Below are 6,000 nucleotides of genomic sequence, written 5' to 3' on the forward strand. Positions count from 1 at the left end.
CTTCCTTCTGCTTGCACTGGGTTTAGTTTTCTCATCTGTTTCTAATTTCTTAAGGTGAAAAGATCGGTTATTGATTTCAGATCTTTCTTCTTTTTTAACGTACACTTTAACAGGTACAAATCTCCCTCTGAGCGCTGCTTTTCCTTCATCCCGTAAGTTTTTGTATATTTGTCTTCATTTTCATTCATCTCAGTGCATTTTCTAATTTCCTTTGTGATCTATTCTTTGACCCTTGTGTTCTTTAGGACTATGTTAATTTCCACATATTTGTAAATTTCCCAAATTTCCTTCTGTTATTGATTTCTAATTTCATTCCATGTTGTCAGAGAACATATTTTGTATGATATTAGTCATCTTAGATATTTTGAGGTTTGTTTTATTGGCCTAGCATATGATCTATCCTGGAGAATGTTTCATGTGCCCGTGAGAAGAACGTATATTTTGCTTTTTTGTTGTTGTCGTTGGCTGCACCATGCAGCATGTGGGGTCTTAGTTCCCTGACCAGTGATCAAACCCACAGCCCTTGCATTGGAAGTGCGGAGTCTAAACCACTGGACGGCCAGGGAAACCCCTGTATTTTGCTTTTGTTAGGTGGAGTGGTCTGAAGATGTCTCCTTCCCTTCTCTGTGTTATTGTTATACACATTACATCCATATATATGATAAACCCAAGAACAAATTCTTATAATCCTTACTTTACGTAATCCTATGTCTTTTAAAGATTCTGTGAGAAGAAAGTGGAGTAATTATATATTTATAAAATTATACTAAACGTTTTTTAGCATTTCTGATTCTATTTTTCTTGTGGATTTGAGTTACCATCTGGTGTCATTACCTTATTCCAAAACAGCTTTGTTCCCACCTCCCTCCTCAGTGCTGCTATTGTCAGATAACATTTTGACAAAATTTCTATAAGTGAAAAGCCTAAGAATACAGTTACATACATATATCCTAGGAAATTACTTTTTAAACAAGAGAAGAAAAGAAGGGAAATGTGCAATTATACTGTCTTTTGAAATTAGCCATCTTTACTGACACTTTGTTTTTCACATGGATTTGAATTACTATCTTGTGTCATTTGTTTTCAGTCTGAAGAACTTATTTTAGTACTTCTTATGTCAGGCTTGCTAGCAATATATTTTTTCAGGTTCCCTTAATTTTGAAATATCTTTATGTTTTGAAAGACAGTTTTGCTGGATATAGAATTCTTGGTTGACAGGATTTTACTTTAAGCACTTTGAATACCATCTTCTGGCCTCCATTGTTTCTGATGAGATGTCAGCTGTCAATCTTACATGTGATGAATTGTTTTCCTCTTGCTGTTTTTTAATATTTTCTCTTTATCTTTGACTTTCAATGTTGTGACTATGATATATCTCAGTGTGGATCTCTTTATGTTTATCTTACCTGAAGTTCCTTGTGCTTATTGGATGTACAGATTAATGTCTATGATCAAATTTGGGAAAATTTCAGCCATGACTCCTAATAATTTTTATGCCCCCTTTTCTCCCTTTTCTCCATTATGCATATGTTGGTGCACTAAATAGTGTCTCACATTAGTCTGAGGCTCTGATTATTTTTCTTGTTTTTCAGATTGCATTATCTCTATTGAACCCATCTTCAAGTTCACCAGTTCTTTCTTCTGCCAACTCAAATCTGTAGAAAGCCCCAATGAATTTTTCATTTTGGTTATTGTACCAGAATTTTCATCTCCAGAATTTTTATTTGGTTCTTTTATATAATTTCTCTTTATTGGTATTCTCTATCTGATGAGACATTGTCATCAAGTCTTCTTCTTTTTTTTTCTTTCTTTTTTTTTTGGCCACGCCACACGGCTTATGGGATCTTAGTTCCTGGACCAGGGATTGAACCCAGGCCATGACAGTGAAAGAGCTGAGTCCTACGGACTTCCCTGGTAGTCCAGTGAGTAAGACTCTGCACTCCAAATGCAGGGGGCCCGACTTCGATCCCTGATCAGGAAACTAGATCCCACATGCATGCCGCAACTAAGAGTTTGCATGCCACAACTAAAGATCCCGCATGCCTCAACTAAGGAGCCTGCATGCTGCAACTAAGACCCAGCACAGCCTAAATAAATAAATAAATAAGAACCTGAGTCCTGATCACTGGACTGCCATTGAATTCCCAAGTCTTCTTTTAATTCTTTAAGCATGGTTTCCTTTAGTTCTTTGAAAATATTTATAATGGTCGCTTCTTTTCCTACGTATGGGTCACACTTTACTGTTTTTTTGTGTGTGTCAAATAGTTTTTGTTGAAAACTGGATGTTTTAGATATTATACCAGCAACTCTGGATACCAATTCTCTCCACCCCCCAGGAATTGATGCTGTTCTTTGCTTGGTCATTTATTTGTTCAGTGACTTGCTGAACTAACTCTGTGAAGTCTATTTCCCCTGCAGTGTGAAGCTTCTGAGGTCCCTATTCAGATCTTGTCTTGCTTTTATATTTTAGTCTGGCTTCCCAGGGGTCACCCCTGAGTCAGCATAAGCCACTTATTGGTCAATGGGTGTGCTTAAGCCCCCTTGAACAGTTGTATTTTTTACCCTTTACCATTGGGTGTATGTGTGGTTTGGATGCTGCTGTCACAGCTTGAGGATCTTTTTTTTTCTTGGCCTATGTTCAGCCAGAGACCAGTAGCTTGGATTGTCCCCATCTGATCCCTCCTAAGGATGTTCAGCCTTGGCCATGCACAAAGTCTTCCAAACTCCTTTAACTTTTATGTTAAAGCCTGACTTCCTAGGCATTGCCTCTGCGTGAAAGTAGCTTATTGTTCAACTAGTGTTCGGTCAGAAGTTCTGCTTAAGGCCCTTGTGCCAAAGAGGCTTCCACATTGTGCTGAGTTTTTGTTCAGACTGGAAAGTGTTTCCAAGACTGCTCACATCCTGCTGTGATTGCCCCTAAGTGGGTGAAGCCTAATGCTTGTATACAGACTTCCTGACACCCATGGTTGACTGTGATCCCTGGTGAATTTTTCTTGGCTGTCTCTTTCCCTGGATTTCTCTATCAAACTTCTGGTTGCTCTGCCGTTTTGCTTGTTGCTACTAGTATCATGGAGCTGTGAGTGCCTTCTTAATCGCTCTCAACCAAAATCTCGTTTTCAACAACACCCTTAGCATGAAATTTTCCACCCTCTCCTCCAAGTAAAATCAGTCCCCCTCGGACAGAGCTGGAAGCTCTTAGTTCTTATGGTCTGACTCTCCCCTGGAGAGAATCTCTGCACCACCACACAGGATCTAGGCTTAGGGACAGCAACCCACTTATCCTAAACTGAACACGTCTTCTCTAAAAGTGGGCTCTGGGCTAAGAGTAGCTCCTGGTCTTCTTGGCCTGCCCCTCTCGGTGTGGAACCTCCCCCCATAAGCAATCTGGGGTGGGGATTGCAGCCCCAGGATTCTCAGCCTGTGCACCTGGAGTAGAGCCTCTGCTCTACTGGTAGGGTCTGGGGGGGAGTCCCTCCTCTTCTTGCCTGCACCAAGTAGCGTCCCTGGAATAGAGTTTCTGTAAGGTGGAGCCGACAGGGGAGGGAGTGGGTTGTAGCTCAGTTGCCAAAGAAATCTTACTGAGATTTAGGTTTTCTTGAATGAATGTTTCTCCATTTGCTGTATGCCCTTAGGACAATTTCCAGAGGCTTTTAATTATTCTTTGTAATCATTTTCTCCAGGTACATGGTTGTTTTGCTGGGGGGAGAGTCCGCCATGCCCTTCACTCCAACCTTCCAGAAGCAGATTCTCTTCTGTGCTTTTTCACTGTATGTTCATCCAGCAGCGTTGAATGCACAGGCTTTACTGGTCTCTCAGCTATTGTGCATATTTCTCTAGTCAAGACTGCCTGATAACTTAACCTGTAAGGTGTCCTAGCAGTTTTTTCATATCTAATTTTAAAAGATGGGAGAAATAAAGTTGGTCTTTCAAATATTTAAATCATTCAATTCCTTTAAATTCAGAATTCTTGGTCTTAAAGTGATAATGCAACTTAAGCGGCACAGTAGTACTGAAGATGTTCCATTGCATAAGATACGACAAACTAAAGGAAGATTTTAGCGCTGTGGAAGACAAAATGCACTGGACAGTTAAGGAGATGATTCTATTCAGCCTACTGCGCTAGGGAAAAGGGCTCAAAGAAGTGGAAGGGGGCCTGGGACTTTCTTTATAGAGGCAGATAAACAAGGGAGTCATGAAAAAGGGTGGAGGCAGGTCCAATCGGCAAGCACAGGGTGGTCCTTCACAATTAGCCATCTCCCAGAACATTAGGGGGTCAATGTGGTTATTCCCCTCAAATTTCAGTTGTTGCTGAACTCAGAGGCAATCATAAACCTCCTGTGCAGGTGAGGAAGGGTCTAAGTGTTTATATCTCAGGCATTCTTGTTGGCGTTTTGTAAAACCATTTGAACCATCTGTTGGAAGGGGGTGGCGAAGGTCAGTTCTTTCAGGGTCCTAGAGATCAGACTTGTTAAAAGAGGGAAACCTAAATGAAAAAGGAATATGAAAGCTGTATGAAAGTAAGAGCCCCAGATCGAATGCTGAAAGTACCTAGTCCAGCAGATTCTAAGAGATCAGTGGAGGAAAATCTTTCAGCTATGCAGCAGCACTGATTATTCAGCCTCTTAAAGCCCCCTTGCTAGATGTCAATGCTTTTGGTGATGCTGTTCACAGTCTTGGTTGCCTCCATACAGGACATGTATGATCCGAGCCTTTGGCCCACCTGTCCAGGGAAATCCAGCTCATGAAATGTCTGCTGCAGCAATAACTCCTTCCAGATCTGTAACAAGTCACCAAGCTTCTCCAGATCCTGGAGAAATGGCCAGGCAATCCAGAGACCCAACAGGGATCTAGCTGGTCAGGCTTCAGCCTTAGTGATGCCAAGTTGGGTGGGAAGGAGGAAAACTGGAAACATTCATTTGGAGGGTTGTTGCCAGGTGCTGACACAAACTGGAAACACTGAAAATTCAGTAAGGTTTGACAATTTGGGAAAGGTAGCAGGGTCCAGTTCAATGTGCAAGTAGGTACCAAAACCGATTCTTCCAGTGTCAAGGAAGTCAATTAAATCTCTACCAGATAAGGGCTTCCCTGGTGGCGCAGTGATTAAGAATCCACCTGACAATGCAGGGGACACAGGTTCGAGCCCTGGTCTGGGAAGATCCCACATGCTGTGGAGCAACTAAACCCGTGCACCACAACTACTGAGCCTGCACTCTAGAGCCCGTGAGCCGCAACTACTGAGCCCACATGCCACAACTACTGAAGCCCACGTGCCTAGAGCCCATGCTGTGCAACGAGAAGCCACCACAATGAGAAGCCTGTGCACCTCAACGAAGAGTAGTCCCCGCTCACCGCAACTAGAGAAAGTCCGCGCACAGCAATAAAGACCCAACGCAGCCAAAATAAATAAATAAATAAATATATATTTTTAAAACCTTTACCGTATAAGACAAAGTTTGCACCTCCATCAGTTACCTACAATTTACAAAGGAAGTGCAAAGTGGCTCAAAGGCGATGAACAGGGCTGGAATCTGAATACCTAGAAGAATGTGCAGTGCATAGTTTTCTACTGAAACACAATTTTTGCTCTCAGGTCTCTAATCTCAAAGATACACTAATCTTGCCTGCAAAATAAGTCTGGTCTCATTAGATCTGGCCTGGTGTTTTCACAGATGCAGCAAGAATGGTAATTTACCTTAGGCCTTCCTAAGTTCGCTTCACTGGAAGTTTTCCTAAGGAATCTGAGTGCACTTTTTTTTTTTTTTTTTAATTGGCTGAGCTGGGTCTTTGTTGCCGTGCACAGGCTTTCTCTAGTTGTGGCGAGCGGGGGTTACTCCTCGTTGCGGTGCGCAGGCTTCTCATTGCAGTGGCTGCTCTTGTTGCGGAGAGCGGGCTTTAGTGGTTGCAGTACACAGGGGCTCAGTAGTTGCGGTGCAGGGGCCATAGGGCACGTGGGCTTCAGTAGTTGCAGTACGCAGGCTCAGTACGTGTGGCGCATGGGGT

This window comes from Tursiops truncatus, chromosome 7 (genome assembly GCF_011762595.2).
Source record: "Tursiops truncatus isolate mTurTru1 chromosome 7, mTurTru1.mat.Y, whole genome shotgun sequence".
NCBI lineage: Eukaryota > Metazoa > Chordata > Mammalia > Artiodactyla > Delphinidae > Tursiops > Tursiops truncatus.